Source organism: Apteryx mantelli, chromosome 4 (assembly GCF_036417845.1).
Source record: "Apteryx mantelli isolate bAptMan1 chromosome 4, bAptMan1.hap1, whole genome shotgun sequence".
NCBI lineage: Eukaryota > Metazoa > Chordata > Aves > Apterygiformes > Apterygidae > Apteryx > Apteryx mantelli.
Genome location: NC_089981.1, coordinates 11,393,726 through 11,416,121, shown reverse-complemented (window position 1 = coordinate 11,416,121; position 22,396 = coordinate 11,393,726).

The window sequence follows — 22,396 nt, the reverse complement described above, 5'->3', positions numbered from 1 at the left end:
ATCTAGATCCCAGTGCTGATAATCCAATCCTGTCACAATGCAACGTCTGACATTCTGCTAAACCATACATTGCTAGCCATGAGCATGAAGTACGTGGTAAAGCTAACTATCTCATCAAAATGCACACGTCTAAAAGGTAGTGGTGTAGTTGTATGTGAAAGTATAAACAAGTTCAAGGAGAGCTTCACGTCATGTATCTTAGAAACCTCTTTCAGGTTGGGATGCATTGCCCCTTCAAGGTGAGAGTCTCCCATGACTATGGAGAGAGCTTTGGGCTGCTGGCTCTCAGTGACACCTCTAGTTTTCACATGTGTCATTGTAGGCATGTTCTTATTTGTACCGGGTAATTAAAAGTAGAAACATAGGGCAGTGTCTGAGATATGTTCTTAGCCAAATCTAATGAGGCCTTCCAACTAACCAGGTTGGTTGTGATGTTGTTAGCCCAAGACTACAAAGGTCTAGGCTTGTGAATATGATGTTACTGATCCTCAAGATGCTTGTGAACTGTATGTGCCGCTATTATGTACCAAATGCAAATGCCGACTTTAAGGCCTTAGGAAAATATCAGCAATTACCAAAAGCGTCCTCAGCTGTGTCTGTGTTATGCTGTTCTTTTTATCAGCTTTGTCATACGGTTACCAAGGCCTAGTGAATTTTACCTAAGTAGAGAAATATTTCATAACAATAGCATTACTAGCCTCTCTCTATTCTAGATACTGAAATATTCAGTCCATATGCAATAATTGCAGTACTTGTGAAGTATTACTCAGGAAAAAAAAATGAGGCCTTTAGGCCAGTTGCAAGTAGATGTTACATATTGCTTGTAAAAAGGATATTCGTTCGCCCAGCAAAAAAAAATAAAAAATCTCAGGAGTCTATTTGGAGAATACATGCATGCACTAGTTGATGATATGCTGGGCCCAGATAATTGCAGGCCTGTTGGGGGAGCAATTTAAATCAAAAGTTTTGAATGCACACCTCTGAATTCAGTGAGTCCTTGGAAAAATAGTTCTTCCTTTGAGCCCTGCTTTCCAGGTCAACACCTCTCAGTGGCTTTTTTGGTTGCAGAAAACTCAGCCCTGGCCCGCTAGGAGAGTCTCTCTCCCTCTGTCACTTCAGAGGCTTCGCTCTGGCCAAGTCCTGCAGCACACTGCCCCCCCCGCAACTCTCAGCTGTCTCTAATCTGCATTCAAACTGCAGATTCCCTACCAAACTCCTGCCCTGCCAAAGGCACTTGCTCTCCAGAAGGCTCTCAAAGGTCAGGATGTTTGGGGCAACTGAAATCTCCTGGAGTTTCATCTCGATCCACAGTGCAGCAACCAGGACAAGACAAATAAGCAGCCATTCCCCCTGGTGCCCAGCCACATGCTTTTACATCTTTACACTCATTATTATCGCAATTTCCTGGCTGGTTTTTTTTTTTTTCCTAGATTTTGAATCCTAGCTTTGGATCTCAAAGCAAAAAGAAAGCTCGGAAGGAGAGGAAAAGTCTTTTTATGCATGCCATACTACTGTTGAGATTTGTTTAGGCCTCTTCTTTGCACTGTGCATGCTACTGCATTGTGTAACCCTGCAGACTGGTGCTTCCACCGAGGGTCCTTAGCCTTATACCTGAGGAGCCGTCACTATGGGGTTTATGTAGGCATCAGAGGGGCAAATGTGTGTCTGGAGAAGGGCTTTGTTCAGCCCTCTCATGCCACACCAGGACTATGTTCCTGGAGTAATGCGATCAAAGCAATCTGATTTTGACTAATAGTGGGATTAATGAGCTTTGTCAGGTCTTGAGCTGTCCAACTAAGGATGCTCGTTATGAGCCCAGGCCAATTACAGACTTAGCTGCTGCCTTCAGACATGGGGCTGAGAACGATCCTTCTTTCTTTCATGGCCATTTGTGTTTCAGACATAGAGACAAGATGCTCTGAGGTAGTTCTGTTGCAAGGGAATAATCCCTCCCTGCAGCTCGCATTGCAGGTGGGCTCCATCCTCCCTGCTAGGCTCCCTCAGAATGTTCTTTATTCTAAAATTAAATTAAAAACTGGGTTTCTAATGAAAACTTTGTCCCCTGTTTTCCAGGTTCTGCAAAGGAGATGGAGTAGCAAGAAGAAATCTGCAGAGTAGGAGGCCTGGGACAGCAGAAGAAGACAGGGAAACTTGTGAATTGGCCTTATCTTTGCCAGAAACCATTTCTGAGTTTACTGCCTTTGCTATGTAGACCAAATTGGTCAGTCAGCTGTGTATCATCCCAGCATAAAACAGAGTAGTTCAAAACCAGCTCAGTCCAGGTAGTTTTAAAGCTGCAGCCCCACTAGTGCAATGCAGGCAGCTCTGTTTGACCCATCATCTTTAAATGAAATAGATTAGACCGGGGTCTCTGTGGGGTTTTTGAGATACAGCAAAAGCATTGTAGAGATCCTGCCAGTTTTCACAGGCTGCTTTTCCTTCAAGGCGGTCTCTCACTGTCCCTAGATTAGAGCAATAATCACGTCTGACTGTAAGATGAGAGAGCTGCTAATTTCAAGGAGTGAAAGAACTTGAGCTTTTAATGATGCACACCGGAGCCAATTTAAACACACTCGCAAACTCACTTGCCAAGTTGCATCATTGCAATTTGTCAGGCCCAAGTTTCTTAACTGTACCTACAGAGACCTTACTAAAATCATCCTAAGTCATTTCCTGGAGAGACAACCAATTATATTAAATTGCTTGCCTTGAGTCTTTAGACACAGGCTCCTTCAAGCTGTAACCTACCTGGAATTTGCATTTGGCTTCCTTGTCAAAGTCAGAGTGATTAGTTCAAATCAATACATGTAATAATCTGCGTAGGGTTTCCTCAGAGAAAAGCAAAGGAAGTCACAGACATTTCCCCTGGAGGAAAGGTAAAGCTTAAAAAAAGAAACTAGGAAATTACAGTTTCACAATTACAGATGAAGCAATTAAAAAAAAAATCTGAAATGCCACAGTTTTGTTCTTATGGCTATGTTAGCATCCGTCAAATATTACTAGTCATCAGTTAATAAGTATCAGCCTGACGTGCCTGTTTTCCACAGTCTCTCCATTTTGCCCACCAGCACAAAATGTCTTCTTAAAGGCATACATCTTAAGGCTGAGAGAAATCAAACTGGCAACAGAGGAATCCAGTGCTGAAGTCCATCACTTCCACAATTTATGAAACAGGTTGCCCCTTCCGGAAAAAAAAAAAAAAAAAAAAAAAAAAAGAACTTTAATAATAAAATAATTGAAATTTGACAGTATACATAATCCAGCCCAATTTGTTCTCTCTCCTGCCACCTCTCTCAGGTTATTAGGCAGAGCAGAGGGGTTGCCTTGGGCAGCAGATTAGTAATGGCAGCAAGATTGCCAAGACCCCAGCAGAGCAGAATCCTGGAAAATTTCAGTGGGGCATAAATGGAGATGGTCACTGAAGGAGTGGGGCAGGGAAGGAAGAACAGCCCCCTCCCCAAACTGGCAATTGTGTCCTTGTTTTCTTCTGTATCCTTAGCAGCGGGTAGTGAATTCCAGCTCTTCAAGGCTGTCCCTGCACAACTCTGTGGCCTCCTTTTGGGTTTGGCAACAAAATTCAACTGCCGAGAAGCCTGTCAGCCAACCCTTCAAGTCTGCCAGTGCAACTCTTATCCTAAACCCTACCCGACAAGCACCCCATAGTTCCATTAAGGATCCCAAATCCTATTTTCCACTGCCATGTTCCCTACGAGATCAAAGATCAAGAATACCTCCAGCCCACCTCCGCCATATGTGTCAACTCACAGACCCAAGTGAGGGCTGCTGCCTACAGACTTGGAAATAGAGAGTTCAGTCCCCTGTCCTGCAAAGACCTTTGGCATCCCAGACTATTTTCACACAATGTCAGACCATGCAGACATACCACTTGCCCCCACCCATGAACATGAGCTCTAACCTTATTGTAGTGCAATGCCTTTCAAACTGAAGAACTCAGCACTGAGGATAAGCTGGCTGCTGTTGCAAGGCCATGGCTGAAGAAGGTAGAGTCCAGGGGGTGGGGGAACCTGGATGTGTTGGTGGCCGCACAGGCTACAGCCAACACGGAGGGGGTCTGTGAAGTAAGTGCCAAGGTCTGGCTGAACTCCTGGAGCAAGGGACTCAGCTGAGGAAGACTCCAGGGGCTGTTTGGGGAAAGAATGGTCCCGCTGTGGTGGCCTGGTTAGGTTGTGCGTGAGGACGCTGACTCTGGATGGAGGGAAGGCAAAGGAAGGGAGGAGAGGACTAAAAGGAGACATGGCTCAGCCTAGCAGGAGGAGAAGAAATGAATAATTGGAGCAAGCGACAGAAGCGAGCGTGAGAAGCGCAGTTCAGGGTACTACCTAGATAAGCTCAAGCAGCTGGAAGTCCAGACTGGCACTCAACCTAGCCTCCACAGGTAACGACACAGACTGTGAATGCTCGTAATGGCAGAACTGAGCTGAGGCCAGGGTTTACCGTGTTTCAAGCAATGACAGGCTGTGAGGCGATCAGAAATTGCAAAAAAGTCATTTGCGCATCCTCTGCAGACATGTCCCTCGTTTGTAGCTGGCTAACTCTGCTCCTAAATTCACTGTTTCCACCATTCTTTTATTTCTCCCTGAAGTCGAGCTGAGCCCCTTCACTTCTGGGCCATAGCCACCTGCTGCTATTTCAGTCAGCCCTCACCCCCATGCATATCTGAAGACCTCTTTCCCAAAAGCTGTTCCTGTGAGGTAATTACATACTCAGTTATTTCCAGTTGATAAACTTCATGCGCTTAGAGGTGCATGTGATGGACACGCATGCAGAACTACCACTAACTTAAAAGCCCCAGTATTCCTCCATGCATCCCACAGTGCCTCCATCTTCCCACAGGTTCCCTTCCCGCTTCCAGCACATCTCCCAAGGAAAAATAAATAAATAAATAAATAAATAAATAAATAAATCATCTCTGTAAGTGCTCCTATTCCCAGGTTTTTAGCACTTCCTTTTAAACCAACTGCCCAGCTAGTCAGCTGGTATAGTTTGACTTTGAGCCATCCTTACATTTGAGGTGGAGAAGCACTTCCAGTTTCCAAAGCATTTTTCATACCTACTTTCTTGTCTGGTTTCATTTAATTCAAAACACACTCTATTATTACATACTATATGACTGTATTGCAATGTCTATGGTATACATTCCGAAATATCTAATAATTTCTTTATTGAAATTAAATGATTCAAAATGATCAAAGTGAAGCATTTTGATTTTTCTCAATTGAAATTTAGCATAATTGACCCAGAAGACATTTCAGTGTTTCAACATTGCTCTCTCATGCAAAAGGAAGATTAGAGAAGTAGGAATTCACCATTGAAGAGAAACACTATTTGCCCAAAGATGGGAGATCTCTGGAGAGCAGCCTCCACCAGGAATACCAATGACTCCCCCACTGCTTCTGACCTTCCTTCTCTTTCTGCAGGTGTGGGAGTGAGGGCAAATTTAAGATAGCATTTAAAATACCAGCAGAAATTGAGTGGAAATGGAAAAGGTCCCATGTCCCTGTAAGATGAGTTTGCAAGAGAGAGATGATGAATTATCTTCTTGAATGGCCTGTCTCCTTCCTTTACTACAAAGGCAGCTTAGACAACCAGATTAGATTCAGTCCCCTAACTTTTAAATAGCTTAACTGCAGGGAGATGAATCCCATCTGCTGTATAGACATGTGGCATGTGCTCAAGATCCATGATGGGTCTGGATCTACTGCACAGCTCTGTCCAGGAGATGCATTTCACATTCTCTGAAATATCACACTGAGCTGCACCGTGTGCTGTTCTGACTGTCTTTATGTGCGCAGTAAACTATGCACATCCCGAAATCTGGGATGCATGGAGCCTAATCCACATGACATGGAGAAAGCATGTGTGAAATTGCACGTGCATGTGTAAAAACAAAAAAACAAAAAAAAAATCCTCCTTCCCTGGAAATCCACCAGCCTTACCCTCCCAAGCCTGCAGTTCTGCGCCATGCCATCACACCATATTTCCATACCACAGCAATGCAGGAGGCCAGGCTCCATGATTACTCTTTCAAATGCTCATAGGTGTGAAACACTTGGGGAAAACATACAGGAAGACTTCCTTACTGAGCTTTAGCTGTATGCAAGTGACCTATTTAAAGCTAATCAGGCTTCCTCTGTGTTCATCAGAGAGAAAGAAGTTAGCATCTTCACAGAGCGCTTCTTCCTTAGGGTTGGTTGAATCATCCCCAGGAACTGCCTGTCTCTCTCCGTTGAGTCCAGAGGGGGTTTAGATGACTAGATTAGATTCAGCCAAAGCTTTTAGGTGCTTCCTGGTAGATGACATGAGTGTTTTCACCCACAACCCTCCCTAATTTCTCCCTTTTATCTCTACTGAGAGATCTCCAACCACCCAGGCACCAGCATGAGGTCCTTCAGTAGGATGCCTGAATTTAGGCGAGATGAACTGAATCCTGAGTCACTTACTCTAACACAAACAGATAATGCAACTCCCTGTATTCCTCTTGTTGGCAGATGTTGAACTTTTGATGTATTTGGTGACATAATCAATACGTTCATAATGGATAATTTGCTGAAGGAGCACAGTAACTTAATTGCTGCAAGGTGGAAGTTTCACAGTTATTCAATTCACCTCACAGAAGAAAATCCTGTTGTCTTCCCTTTACTCTGCTTCCCCAAATACTTGTGCTGCCTCCCCAGCTATAATACTGCATTGTGTCACTTCCTCCTTTACCTATGGATGTCCCCTTGTATGACTTTTCATAATTAACTTGTGCAGGAGAATTATGACAATTTTCAGAAAAGTTTTTTAAAATGTAGCGCCCTACTATGGCTAAAGAAAATCCAACAAATAAAATAGCCATCTTCAACTTACCGGAAAACATCAGCACCAGTGTATACACATTTATACACACTCAGGTTTGTGCCTTCGCCATCTGGTGGCAAAGCACGATCATAGCGTGTCCACAGAGCTGGGAAAGTTTTAGGACCCTACCTATTTGTTTGAAAATGAGAATTCGAAATAAGAAAGATGGTTGAGAAAGTTTCCATTTTTCAACGTTTGTTGATAATACCATCAGTTATATACATACATCATTTGGAGAGCTTCTATTTTGTAAATAGGTGATACTTATTGTTTACTGCTGCTACTTGTTTTACTGTATCTTCTTGTATTATATTGTACTGAACAACATTGCATTGCATCATATCTGAGTGTTGTGGCACAAAAATATCCGACATGCTCTTTTCAGATACTTGACTATGCATCTAGTCATAGGCTTGAGCAAAAGGCTGTCCCAGCTTATTGCAGTTAGAGCTGAGCAAATGGATTTGTCTTACCCAAATTTAAACCTCTGCAGCAGATTTGAGTTCATCTGACCTCATCAATCTAATCTTGCTTTAAGGTTAAAAAAAAAGGGGGGGGGCACTTCTTGAGCACTGTTCATCTTTTCTTAGAAGAGACATCTTCATAGCCCGGGATCCATGAATCTTCTTTGTAAACTATGAAGAACACGAGATGAACAGCTTAGGTGAAGGCGATTACTTCTGAGATCATATCTCTTACATCATAGAGAGCCAAAGCACAGACAGCAAAAACCTCACATCTTGTCCTTCCAACTGGGGAATCCAAGTCAGTGAGTGTAATTATAACCTGGTTACTTTCTCATGTATCCTGAAATGTTGGAGCTGAGAAAGATATCTAAGCCATATTACACGCTAAGATCAAATTAAAAAAAAAAGTACTTCTCTTCTTCTTTTTTCTAACTCTTACATTGCATAGGAGGGAATTTACTAGTTGCACTGGATAGTATGAAATTTGCATTTTCCTGGCCTTAGAAATTAGTAGCTGAAAGATCTATTTCCCATCTCTAGTTTCTTTGCTATGAAGGATGGCCATTCATTTTCTTACACCCACTGCTTAATCCTGCCTGCTACAACACTGGATTTCAACACAGGTGGAGTTGCTTGCTTTCTCAACTGGGAAGTAACATCTGTGTTCACTTTGGAAGTTCTTGTATGATCCAACCATAAGTTGCTATGTAATTGCTTCTGAGACTTTTTTTTTTTTCTTTCAGTAAGGACTGGATTATTTACCAGATTTGCCTATAGACCCTTGATCTCCAGATGTCTATACATACATATAGAAGCTCCATTGTTAACCAGATGAAAGCCTGTTCAGATCTCCTTCTTTTTCAGAGTGCTGGGTATTACCAAGAGTGGAATAAATCCAAATCTTCTCAACATTTTGGAAAGAGACCATCTCTGTTATACAAAACTGAAATAACAGAGATAAAGTCTGTTTCTATTTAAAAGTAGACTGAAATTTAGCAAAACATCGTTTCAGGACAATGTGGAACGGGAATGTTACAGTCTAGGAATCCTAGAATAGCCTCATTTTCACACGTGTTCTTTGTGGCTTGTATGTCCAATTTATTGATAGAATTGATACAGCAGCAGCAGCAGACTGTAGTGATGTATTCTTCCGTGCAAATAAATTGCAGTTACTTACCTTTGGTTTAATAAAGACATGATAAGTGAAAATGGATATGAATTTAACTCTTTTCATAGTCCTGGAGTTTAAGTGCAGTTGACATCTGCTATGGAATATCATTGTAATCCCGTGCAGACAAATGCATTTGAAACCTTATTTTCCCCAAAGATGCTGACCATCCATTTCTGTCTTCACAGGTAACTTTGTATATCCTGCACACCTTCAAAAGTCAGCTCAGGAATTCATACGCCCATGTACCTACTAGTCAGACAGTCAGTTTGTTATGAGTGAGAATGGAGCTTGGTTTGGTGCAGGAACGAGCAGAATTAATCAAAGAGTGTTTTCTATCAGACATTTGTCTAGTAGAATGCCATCAAAGTTGGCTGGAAAGAGCTGGAATCCAACCAGTGGACTTTTATACCCTTTTCTGAATTTAAAAAATATTAGTATCACAGTTATAAGTAAGGCACTGAAGGAATAGTTGGTTTATTTGTAATAAATCTGGAGTAGCTCTACATGCATATGGCTGCTTATGGAATTCATCTCACCTAGAGATATACCTTTAAGCATGCCTTTGTTTCTGTCTTCCATCTTAGTTTCTTCTCAATAGGGAGGGGGAGGAAAAAAAGTAACAGGTGTTTTTACAGAATGGTTCATGTGAGTATCTTAGACATCTGCTACATGATGAGATGAGTTATGCCATAGAAGTGCCCATTTTTTCCTTCCTTTTCCCTATTCAGGATGTGTAGAATGATAAGTTCAGGAGGCTGCAGCCAGGGCCTGTCCCTCTGGCCCTGAGCCAGGTGGGCAGAGAAGACCTAGAGGTGGTAGCCGAGTTCAACCAAGAGTCCAGATGACCAGGAGAGTTCCTGGTGATGAAGCAGGTATGAGGTCAAGCTGAGAAGTCAGCCTGCGGGTCAGAGCCAGGATCAGGTAACCAGGGACAGAGAGAGTCCAGTGCCTACTGGGCAGGCCCAAAGTGACAAGATAGGTCAGGGTCAAGCTGGGAAGTCAGCCCACAGGGCAGGGTCCAGAGCAATGGAGTCTGCACGCTGAGCTGAGCTGAGCTGAGCTGAGCTGGAGATCAGTGCTCCTCTAGGGTAGCTCAGACAGAAACTGAAGGCCCAGGGTTGAGCTTAAATGGGGCTCCTGGGCCCATGGGCAGGAGGTGCAAGTGGATGCCTCAGGCGAGGATGATCAGGCCCATTAAGGCCTGTTAGTGCCTTCAGACCCTGGAAACAGCAGCAATTGAAATGCTCACTAGCATATGTAATGTTGATTTAAGAATTCAAAGAACTGGGAAATGTTACTACCTCTTTAAGATGTCAGAGACTATTTCTTCTGTTTCCAGTCTCATTTAGCCTACTTGCCACTAACAGCTCTTGAACATTGATACGTATGTATTTACCATTATTAGACTGTGACTTAGTGGCATTCATAGTGGTCCAGCTTCACACTGGAACAATCTAGGTAGATAATGTATGTTACAGGTGGTTTGGGATAACACAGACAAGTGATTCCATTTCAGAATGGCATTTTGGATGAAATCAGTATTGTCCTCGTTGACCAAAGGAAGTAAGCTGGTCACTGCTAGCGGGAGCATATGATCATGATCGGTTTTTGCCAGTTGTTCTCCAGAGTGTATCAAGACAAGATTGCTTACCTAATGTGAACAAATATCTGAGCAAAACGGCAGCAGAAAATTACACCACAGTAGCTGAGTTCCTCCTCCTAGATCTAATCAACAAGGCAGAAGCACAGCCCATTCTCATTGTAATGCTTTTAATTATTTACCTGATGACTGTAGTTGGAAATCTGGCCTTGACCGCATTAATAAGGATTGTCTCCCCAAACCACCCTCCCAAATAGCTTTTCCTTAGCCATTTGGCAGTCTTAGACCTCTGCTGCTCAGGCATCACCCCCAGGATGGTGGCCAGTCTCTTAGCAGAGAGCAAAGCTGTCTCATTTGGTGGCTGTGCTGCCCAGATGTATTGTTTCTCTACATTTTGCACCAACAAATGTTTCATTCTGGCTGTGATGGCGTATGACCAGCTGTAAACCACTGCTATTCAAAGCCGTCATGTCATGAAGCCTCAGCATCCAGCTGTGACTTTGTTCTTATTCTTGTGGGTCTCTAATCTCAATGATACACAGCAGCTCTGCCTTTTGGGTGTCCTTCTGCCATTCCAGCATCACCAGTCACTTCTGTGGTGTGGTACCCCTGATGAGCCTCTCCTGCTCTGACATCGGGGTTAACAAGATCATCCTCACAGCATTTTGCATCTTAGGTGACATCTTTGTCATACTGGAGGTAGGCATTTCCTACATCTACATCATCTCTGCCATCCTGAGGTGCCACTCCAGCGAGGGAAGACCCAAAGCCTTCTCCACCTGTGCATCCTGTGCACTTGATAGTTTTTGCCATATTCTTTGGCACTCCAGCTACACACCCCACAGCTCTGGCTCCTTGCCTGACCAAGATCAGGTGATATATGTGTTTTATACAATGGTAAGCCCCACAGTCTACAGCTTGAGGACCAAGGAGGTCCTCAAAATGAGGCACTGAACGGACTGTTACATGGAGAAAATTGTTTGTCAGTCAATAAAACCTCCAAAGGAGTTGGAACAGGTGCTTAAAAAATTAAAATGATGAGTACAGCTGTTCATGGATGAATTTATTCTGAAATAATTGCTCGTTATGCAATAGAAGTAGGAGAAAAGTGAATGCAGAAGTGAAGAAAGATATAACTGTAATATTAAAGACTTTTCTGTAATAGCAAGAGCTACAGCTTTACCTTGAGAAAGAACGATTGTGACACTTTTGAAGGCATTTAGTTTCACGTAAGTTTTTACTTTCAAGTTTGATGCCTTGAAGACATCCCAGCTTTGTTTTCAACTGTTGCTAACTAGTACCACTTCAGCAGTATCGCTTCCATGTTCTGTTTCCATTCCCTTACCTCATACATCCTTGTAGTCTTTTTTTTCCTGACTCACAGTCTGAAGGTGATCATTAACCTTTCAGTAAAACCAGGTCACATTCATCAGGCACCTTAGACTCTTTACAGTATTAGTGATGTGGGCGACTCGAGTCTTCCATGCAAGAACAAAGTTACCACACAGCAGGTGGTCCTGAGGGACAGCCTACCCTCTTTTGTTGTGGGTGAATATCCTTGAACCAATTCACATTCATCGCAGGCTGAAAATGTGCACACAGAAGAATTTTTTACAAATGCTGAGGCTGGGATTCATCCTACTTAAGTTTAGACTTCTGTTAATGAGCTGCCAAAGCATAAACCAAACTTGTAGGCTCTTTCTATAGCTCATGAAGGCAAATAAAAGTCTGTTTGCCTCCATAGTTTTGGAAGAGAGATTGATCACACTTGTCTCTGTCTCCCTTGAAAGGTATATACTTATATCTATGAATTACAGGAAGAGTGTAGAGTGGCCAGCTCAGGTTTATGGAATTATTTCAAGTCCACGTTAATGCAGCTTAATGCTGCCCTGAGTTCTGGTTTTGGATCACATTCCATCTGACTCAGGGAGCTGGCTCGTAGAGAACAAAAAGCCACTGGCTTCAGTAGAGAAAGACTTCAGTCTCAGCTGCTTTGGCCATGGAAGTAGCACAGAGAAGGAAACGGAATCTGCTATAACACTGCCTCAACACACAGAGTTATTAGACAAATGGGTGTAAGACCATTTTTCCCTATCCTTAGGAAGGACTGCAAGTAAAGGTCCCATAAAAAGCTACACTCCCTCTCACTGGGGGTCATCACTCAGAGCAACCCATTCTGCCCATCCTGAACCACTTAGACCCCTTAATGTGTAAACGTAGTGTCTGAAGAAGAAATATGTTCCACTCTTCCATAGCCATAGCTTTATCGTTAAGACTGACAGGTGTCATTAAGCAATAAGCAGTCAGTTCCCAGAGCAACTCTGGCAGGATCTAGAAGTACAAATTTTCTGCAAGCAAACATTTTCATGCTTCCTAGAATACCATGGAGGTTTCAGATATTCCTGACTAAACTGTGAGAGAGGACTACAGCAAAGAAAGATAAATGACCCAGACAAGCAATACCTGTTGATCCACTTTTAACCCAGCTATCTCCTGAACACCACGGCTTTCTCATAGTCTAGACGAGAACTCCGGAAGCCATTACATTGCCAGTCTAATGCAGTCTGGAAGAGGACTCGGTCCAATGCAAATACATTGCAGACCTCACGGTGCAGCCCAGACAGACGAGCTTCCCTCACTCATCATCTTACACATGGCACTGCACATTCATTGTCCCGGGAGTCGCCCCCACTCCACAACACGAGCAGCCACTGTAAGCACAGTCTAACTAAGGCTGCGTTACCTGGGACATTTCTGCCTGCCTAAGCCCCACTGATGACTTTCGCTGCTAGGGACAGTCAGAGCAGATCACTCTTCAGCTGAGTAACCCAATTCAGCTCTCTGCTCTGAAGGCCAACAGTTTGTCGAACAACCTCTAAGCCCTCGAAGTAGCACAAATAAGCTAGCTTTCCTGGCAGGTAGAGATGTCCTTAAACTCCTGCCAGAATCAGGGAAAGGGTCTTTGTTCGTATGTCTCAAAGGCTCCTCAGCTTCCCAGAACAGCTGTCTTCATCACCTTATCGTAAAGTAATTTCAATAAGTGTCCAGTGATATTGCAAGAACAGAGAGAGGTTAATGGCAAGCTGTTACTAAAGCATGATATCTATGTCAACATCTTCCAACAGACCGTTATTTTTCTTTTCTTCAAAAGAGTTAATTGTTCAAGGGCCTTAGAAGAAAATTATATGTGGGATTGGGTGGAAGTGCAAAGGCAGTGTTAAGGCAGAGGCACCAGAACTCTAAGCAAATCACCAGCGATTACCTACTTGAAGAATTTTCTATCTGCATTTGAAGAAAAATCTACCCCGATGGATGGACACATAATCTGAGCCTGGATGGTTCACACACGAACAGGTTATCACAGCAAAATATCTGCTCCACAGATGAGCAGGCTGCCTGAAACTAGATGGTCCATGAGCCAAAGAGGTTATCTAACAAAGGACACGAGTCCAAGGGTAGATGTGTTATTAGAGACAACAGGAGTCTTCTGTGGAAAAACCAGCTAACTGTGTATCAGGACTGTGCATTTTAATGAGAGGAAGAATTATCAAGTTTGATCATGATTAATAACAGAGGTGGATTCACATTCAGATGGCATACTTAATGCTTAAACTCCACAGAGTTGCACTGCAGCTCTTCAGAGTAAGATAAGCAGAACTGATTCCTCTGATATCTTACACTGTACTGCTATTTACGTGAATATGGTCTTGTTATTATTAAAAGAATTTGTATTAAAGTTTGCAGTCTAAAGCTTTGTTAAGCTTTGTTTGTGAGTTGATAGGGACAGACATGACCAGGGTTCACTGAATTTGCTAGGACACTTATGTCATCAGTTTCACTAGTAAAAAGTACTAAGGGCAGGGAATGAGACGGGCATGTCCTATAATCAATGACAACAAAGACACCCTTAGAGGATGATTCCTTCTGCTTGTCACACTCATCTTAAGATGGGATGAATTGTCCTTTGAAGGTGATATTGCTCCCTTTGTCTATAGGGGGAGCCTAGAATAGATGTTGACTGGACCCCTAACCAAGGGTAGGGGAAATTAATTCACAGAAGGATTCTTCATTACAGTGCAGCTGCTGAGACTCCTAATTAAGGCCTGGTGTCTTGCAGGAGATCTAATTTACAGACATTAAACTGCATCGAGAGTCATAAATACACCAAGTACTTCCAAGTAACACCATTTTTCTGAAGAAAGAGTTCCGAAGCGGCAAGCTGAGTGTTAGAATATCACATTTGATATTGAAGTTGTTTCTCAGCGTGTCACTCCACTAATGTTTCACAACGCCCAGGCTGCAGGTCAGCTGCAACATATAGGGAAAAGAACGAGCTGTTGCTCTAAAGGCAGTACTGAATTGCATAGTTCTGCAAACATCGAAGCAAAGAACATTTATCTGGGCATTTATCTGGAGCAGGGAGGGGCTCTATTGCAAGTGGGAAGTCCTAAAGTTTTTCTATTTAGATAAATCTTCTGATTTGTTTCAGTAAGATGTCTTTGAAGTGAAGAAGGAAGCTACTCACTCTTACGAAGGTACATGAAATGTTTGTAGCTTTTGAAATAAGAGTTTATTTCTGGGAACAATATGGCATAAAATATCTCGCACCTTCATGCAAGGAAGGTAGGCCTATTTCTTCATTTTAGAGATCAAAAAGATCATTTTCAATCTGCAGATAGAATCATAGAATCATTTAGGTTGGGAAGGATTTCTGGAGGTCATCAAGTCCAACCTCCTCCTCAAAGCAGGTTCAGTCAGATCAGATTGCTCCGGCCCGATCCAGCTGAATTTTAAATGTCAGCACAGATGGAGATTCTACAAATTTGCACCTAATCCAGTGTTTGATCACTCACGTTGGGGCAGGAGAGGGAAATTTCCTCCTTCAGTTTCCCAAGTAGTCCATGGAAGAGAGCAACCTGTTGATAGCAAGCTCATTGAAGCCCTTTTCTGAGAATTAACTGGGCTAGTTGCTGTGCTTTAGGGCAGAAAAGGTTGGGTAGGTTGGAGATAAACAACAGCCAGCTATGCAAAGATAACTCAGTGTGTAAAGGCAGTCTGGTCTTTTGTGCATCTAAGCAGGGTAAGCATTTTCCTCACTTAAACTGTGTACCTAACCATTATAGGCTGTTTTAAATCCTGCTGTCTGCTTCTTGAAATGGGCAAGTACTTCTGAAGATATGGCTCAAGGGGGGAATAAACTGGCTTGTTACCTACAGTACAGACAGTATCTACAGTATCTACAGTATTGAGTAGATACTCTTGTCTTTCTGGATGAAACAGGTCAGTAAGAGAATAGTTTTGTACATATGCAATACCTCGAAGCCTATGCTAGAAACAGACCTCAGCAAGAATTGAAACCTCCATTCAGTCACCCACATGATAAGAACTCCGCTTTGAGAGCGTCAGCCAGGTTACTGGTAACCTCCAATAGATTAACAATAATTTTTCATGTGAGGTGAAGCTGGTAGAACCTTTACAGGGATGACTGATTCCCTTTTTGTTCAGGATTCCTTCCCTTTTAGCATGAGATTTTCCACCCTCTAAATGGAAAGTATTTCATTTGGTGACTCTTCCCAATTTATTCCTGAGCAGAAGATGGCCACTTTTCCTTGACAACAGGGATGCAAGTAAATGAGAAATCCTTTCTCAGCCAAACCTGGAGGATCTTGTGGTATCTCCTCCTCTTTGGGAAGATGCAAAGCTGGGTTTTCCTGCTGCTGTTCCCATTTAGTGCTTGCCGACATTTCTTTCAAGAGAGGAAACTCTTACTTTCTTCTGCCAGGATGTGGATTTGTTATTTGTATGTTTACGAGTTGCAGTCCCAAAGGTCAGGCTGGTGGAGGTCCATGTAATTAAGGCAGGTCTTAGCAAGTTGGCACAGCTGCAGCCTAACCATTATATTCCTATTTCAGCAAGGCTGAATGGGGGCTGCTTTGCCCTTTTAACGGACTTTGTGGCCCATACTGAGCTCTAACTACCCTGCTACCAATGCCCGGGGGAGTTAGCTAGTAGGCAAAAAATGTATTGGTGATTGCAATACAGGAAGAATGATGTCTGAACTAGTGTCAAGACCATGCATCTTCAGGAACAAGCGGGCCATTGCCCTTGGAGTGGGCCATTTGGATGATACTGTACACCCAACCGTGGCCACGAGTGAGGGGAGAAGAGTGCTCCATAGATGTCCTCAAGAAAAGCAGACTTTTTTCCTTAAAAGAGGAGAAAGAGGGCACACGAAAACCATTGTAGTGCCAGACTAGGACTGGTGTTTCACAGTGCTGCTGTTGCCTTTTGAATAAATTATTTTATCTTTCTGCGCTTTCTTTTCTCACCTGAAAAATAGGAACAGTACTCCCTTGTATCACAAGTCATTTCAATGCGTAATTAAAGAAGTCTAGTCAGAAGCTATGATGAAAATGCGCCATGCTTCCTTGTGGCTACTGAGACAATCAATTGTATGTTGCCAGTTTCCCATTACTTCTAGGTGTTGAACCAGTTTCTTGTCGGGAGATAACATGAGTGTGCTAGCAACATGCTTGAGATGAATCACTGTGTGGCCATTGAGTTTATCCTCTCTGGACTAACAGAAAGCCAAGAGGTGAAGGTAACCCGCTTTTTTTAAGCACATTAATAGGGAATCTTGGAAGGATCATGCAGATGAAGGTTGATCCCCCGGCTTCACACACTGTGTACCTTTCCCTCAGTAACTTGGCTTCTGTGGATTTCTGTTACTCCTCAGCTCTCTCCCCAAGGTTGCTGGTGAACTCTTCAGCAGTGAGGAGAGCCACTTCAGTCAGTGCCTGTGTGGCACAGCTATTCACTTGTCTCCTCATGGCTAGTGCTGTGTGTCTCCTGCTGGCAGTAATGGCATATGACTGCATGTGGCTCTCTGTAACCCTCTCCTTTATGCAACTGTCATGTCCTCAAAAGCCTGTGCACAGATGGTAATCATCTCCTGTTTCATTGGCTTTGTCCATGCACTTGCGCAAACTATCTCCACCTTCACATTCTCTTTCTGTGACTTTGGTGTTATCGGTCATTATTTCTGTGACATCCCCCTAGGATCCAGCTTTCATGCTCTGACACCTATAGCAAAGAGACGGTACTTCACATTTTTGGTGTGTTTCGTGGCACCTTCACATCTCTGGCAATTCTCATCTCCTCCATCTACCTCATCTCCACCACCCTGAGGATCCACTCCTCCAAGGGCAGATGCAAAGCCTTCTCCACCTCTGCTTCCCATCTGAGAGCTCTCTTCTTGTTTTATGGCAGCACCGTTTTTATGTGCGGTAGCCCAACATCCAGCTACTCATTGGACTGAGATAAATGGGCCCCTCTGTTCTCTACAGTGGTGACTCCAGTGCTGAATCTTATCAGCTACAGCCTAAGGAATAAGGAGGTGAAGGATGCTCTGAGGAGAGTTTTAGGTCATATCAGAGAAACTTCAGCAGACTTGTTAGAAAGAGAACTTTGTTTGGGGAAAATTTATCAAAACCTTGGTACAAAGAGTAGGACTTCCAAGGAAGATTTGATCAGCTTCCAAGGGTGAGATTCAGAAAGGTACTTAATTGTTAGAAGTGATTTTAGGTGGACTTTTAACTGGTTGTATCTGCAACTTCTATCTTGAAAGACTGTGTTCCTCTGCTGCTGAAAGCTGGAGGAATCCTGACTTTTAACTTGCAAGTTCCAAGCACAAACAGGACTCCTGCCTGAGGAGTGCGTGGCACAGAACTGCAGTTCTCTGTTCTTTTAGGAACGTTTGCTCATGTAGGAAAACCACCAGTCTGTCAAGATGAGAAAAAGCTTTCAGAAACATTCAAGAGGAGAATAGAAATGTGATTTGAATTTATGGCCATTTCTGCTACGTCTTCATTATTTGAAAGGAGTAGCCTCTTCCAGTGCAACACACAGAACCTGAAGTTCTGGAAAGGAAATCTTGGAGAAGAGACACCCGTGTTTTTGCCCCCCAAACACTAGGGAAAGTAACTGTCCCTCTCCTGTTAAATCTCCCTCTTCTGTCACTCATTACTACCTCCTTTTTCCCCTTCTGCCTGGAAACATGAAAAAACTACAGCAATGCAGAAAAGATTGACTTCTAATTTTGCTACCATTGTGAAGTAACAAGAACTAATTCCTGCTTTTCATCTCCACATATCAGCAATCCTCTTGAGGCAACTGAGTGAACTGGTAGTTATTTTAAGGACATTGGACAAAATTTGAAAGTTAATCAAGCTGCAGTGTTCTTTCACTTAAAAGAATGCCGAAATAAGATGGTGACTTACCAACAACATGTCTGTCATCAATGTGATTTTGAGAATAAACGACCAATCATTTCTGGGAGATGAGAAAGTTGGGAAAGGCTTTGGAATCCTTTTATCAATTCAGCTAAGCTAGCTCTAGGGATAGGTGTTCTATCACTAGTAGATGTTTCATCCCTTCTGGCTGAGTTTACAAATGCTGTCCCTCAGTTGGCAGAAGGAGTTGAAATCTTTGTTGAGCTGAAAGTGACAGAATTAATCTCAGACAGGCGAGAGGTTCCTGCCTCTGCATAAGGTTTACAGTCAAAGGGGGATGGAAAGAGGTCTCGCGGATTCCCTTTGCATTTCACTGCAAGCCTGTTAGGGCTGTTATTTCCCCTGACTTCCTCTCCTTAAAGCTGTGCATAACTATAGCAAAGATTGTGTCCCTGTGATCATCTATGGCACCCTAAAGAAGGATTTTACAAGTCTCTTTCTTTCAAACTGCTGCCAGCATATTTTACAGAGAGCTGATATGACTGCGAAACATCATTATTTTTGCCCAAAGACACACGGCTGGGGAGAAAACTGATCTTCAGTACGTTATAGTCTGAATTTTGATCAAGTAGTGATGATTAAAGGCCATCAATATCTCAGAAGCCGTTTATCTCAGTAACGCTAAAATTAGAATATGCACGGGTAGTAAAAGCATTTGGACTATATGCACTATTATCCCACTGGCCTGACGGTCCTAAAAAGCGGGAAAAAGAATGTGAAAATGTAGCCTTTTGGTGCTGCTAGTTGTCATCTTTCTGTTGCTGCAGAGGCTGAAGCTCAAGGTTTATCTCTTGTTTCTGATTATTAAGTATCATCATACATGTGAAGTTCACCGTTTTTGCACATATCAATGTTGCGCTGTCCTTATCTTGAACAGAGATGAGAGATTTTTAAATCAGATTTCTGAGGTGTCCAAAATTGTCTTTTTCAGTGGTCTCCCAGCTCAAAGGAAGGAAATAGCTTGAGAAGAAATCACAGGCATCATTTTATTTTCCTGTGTATGTTTACAGGTCTCTGGGAAGAGCAATGTACACTACTATTCTTCCAGAGAAAGACAGGTAGATCGTCATCAAAGAGCTTCCCTGCACAGCAATGAGTCATGTCTGCACACCTCTCTCTGCGCTGATGTTTAAGATAGTCAAAGCCATCTAGAGCTAAGCATCAGCAGAACTGGCAGCATGTTTCAATCAAGAATCACAATCTCAAACCTAAATATGCTTTCTGACAAATATCATCAAAAAGAACAGATTTTCATAAGCCCCGCATTCATCTTAGTCCTGCGTTCACCTATGCCTTAGTCTCCACCTCGAGAAACCCAGACAAAATTAGGGAATTTAAAATGTTAAAGAGCTGCTGTCTCTTCAAATCCAGTCTCTAAATAAAGCGGTGAAAAATGTCCCGACAATTGAACTGGATTGTGGCTCCAACACTGACTATGGTATTTAACCATGCTTGGATTGCTGCTCTGATAGATTATAAAGCTCAGCTATGACATAAGGTCAAGGCCTTGGAAAGTTGTTAGCAGAGCTCCTTTAAATGAAGCGTTCCCAGAGACACCAGGCTGGCACAGTTTGATGAAAATCGGAGTTAATGCCTGGCATTGGGAAATGGCCTCTGTGTCCATCAGTGTTCCTGGGAGCCTTGGAAAGTCTAGTACAGTGTATGTCACCCTTCACTGTAAGGCAGACACCTAGTGCAGCATCCTGCTCCTCTCATGCTCCTATTTTACCATGCAATGAATTGCAGTCCCCTCAAAGGTCTCTTGCTGTCTTCAGCAGCTCTCTCAAGTTGAGGCACCTCGTGTCAGCACACCAATATATGTGAGATGAAACCTGCTTGTGCTGTGCCACACTGAAGGATTTGCTTTCTCTTGGAAGCTTAGCACCACCATCACTTTTTTTGTGTAGAAACGTGAGCAGACACCACTCTCCGAAGCTCGTAGGAGCTAGTGGGAAAGCATAACCTCTCAAAATACTTAGTTATTCCTCTTAATGCCAGGAGAAGCCTAGACCTGAGACTTACACAGCTCTAAGGTGTCTAAAGGTAAAAGCCACAATACCACCCCAAAGGCTCGGGTTTGACTGGTGACAATATGCTCACATCCTTTTGACTGACAGTTTCCAAAGAAAGATGAGAGCTACATGAAACCTTGAACTTAGTTTCAGTTCTACTCTTGTCTGCTGAGAAGATGGTCGAAGGGCGCATATAGATGAAAATGCATGGCCCAAAGAACAGAAGTGCAACAGTGATATGGGAGGTGCAGGTAGAGAGTGCTTCGAGACGCCCTTTAGAAAAGCGTGTCCTCAAAGAGACCAAAATAATGACTTAGGACACAAAAAGAACAACAAAAGAGCCCGAGGAAATCAGACCACTATTGGCAACCACGATGCAACCAACCACGTAGGTGTCAGTGCAGGCCAGCTTCAGCAAAGCGTGTACATCACAGAAGTAGTGGTTGATCTCATTGGGCCCACAAAACAATAGCTGAGTGGTGAGCAGGGTCTGCACCAGGGAGTGCACACAGCCTCCCACCCACGAAGCTGCCACCAGCCGGCCACACACATGCTTGTTCATAATGCTTGTGTAATGAAGCGGCTTGCATATAGCAGTGTAACGATCATGCGCCATTGCTATGAGGATGAACATCTCCGTGCAGGCAAAGAGATGGACCCCAAAGAGCTGTGCTATGCAGCCCACAAAAGAGATGGTCTTCTTTTCAGCAAGAAGGTCATAAATGAGTTTGGGAACTGTGACAGTAGAGTAACTGATATCTACAAAGGACAAGCAGCTCAGGAAGAAGTACATGGGAGAGTCCAGCTGTTGACTGTTCTGTATAGTGATGATGCTAAGCAGGTTTCCAAGAATAACAGTGGCATAGAAGATGAAGAAGAATGTGAAGCATACTTTTGCTAATGTATCATCTTGTGTGAGTCCCTGGAAGACAAACTCCGTCACATTGTTCTTGTTCTTCACATACGTCACGTAGACAGGACCTGAAGCACAGAATAAAGCCACCTGTGATGGCATTAGAAACACAGTGTTATCAGTACACATCCATATCGATCACCGGTATGTTCAATATCAATATATTCGCTTTTATGTCTTTTGGGGAAAGTTTCCTTTCAAAGTCAATGCTTCTCTCAAGGAGTGACAGTTGATATCTAACTCAGAATGTATTACTGAAGTGTGTAATAGCGAGCTCCGTTTACTTGTTTGAGGGAGTTGGTGGAAATATCCTCCAGATTCATATTTCTGACCTTTGCCCCTTTTAAAAAGGAAGACTAGTTACTAGGTTCCCTAAACATCCACTTTTGAAGTGCTGATTTGGAAATGAAAAACCGACTGAGAAGGATAGTGCATGTTTTGATTTGAGTCTCAACACGCTAGTCATCCCCTAAGGAATTCTGCTCAAGCAGTGAACGTACCTTCTTTTGCAACCCTCTGAAGGAATTCAACAGAACTAGTCCTTACTAGTGCTCTCTGACTCTGGTAGAATGTCCATGCATTTTTGTGCAACCATCAGTGTTCACATCATGACACAAGGCAGCTGGCTAATTAACATCACTTCAACTCTCAGTGTAGATCCTTCTGGAGGAGGTAAAGTGGACACCTACCTCATGTCTGTTTAGCAGAGATGTGCCCTTAGGCACAAACTGTCTTTAAGGCGCCCTAAGTGAAATCAGACCATGTTCAAGGCATGCCAGGAAACCTGAAGCAGGAGAGTCATTGTCCTATATGTGCTGTACTGGGCTACATCTTGTGTGGATTGGTCCCAGTTATTGCTCATGAGTTTCTGGGTTGCGACCTCAGTCTCCAAAAGAGCAGGCTTGTATTTCCTCAGACCACCTTTCCTACAGTACATGGGTGAATACTGGAGATAATCTGCATTAACGATGTGTCAGTAAGGTTTTTGTACACCTCAGCCAAGTTCTGGACTAGGCATGGAAACCCCTATAAACACACCTGTGATGCCACCGGGGTAATAAATACACCGCTGCTGAATCTC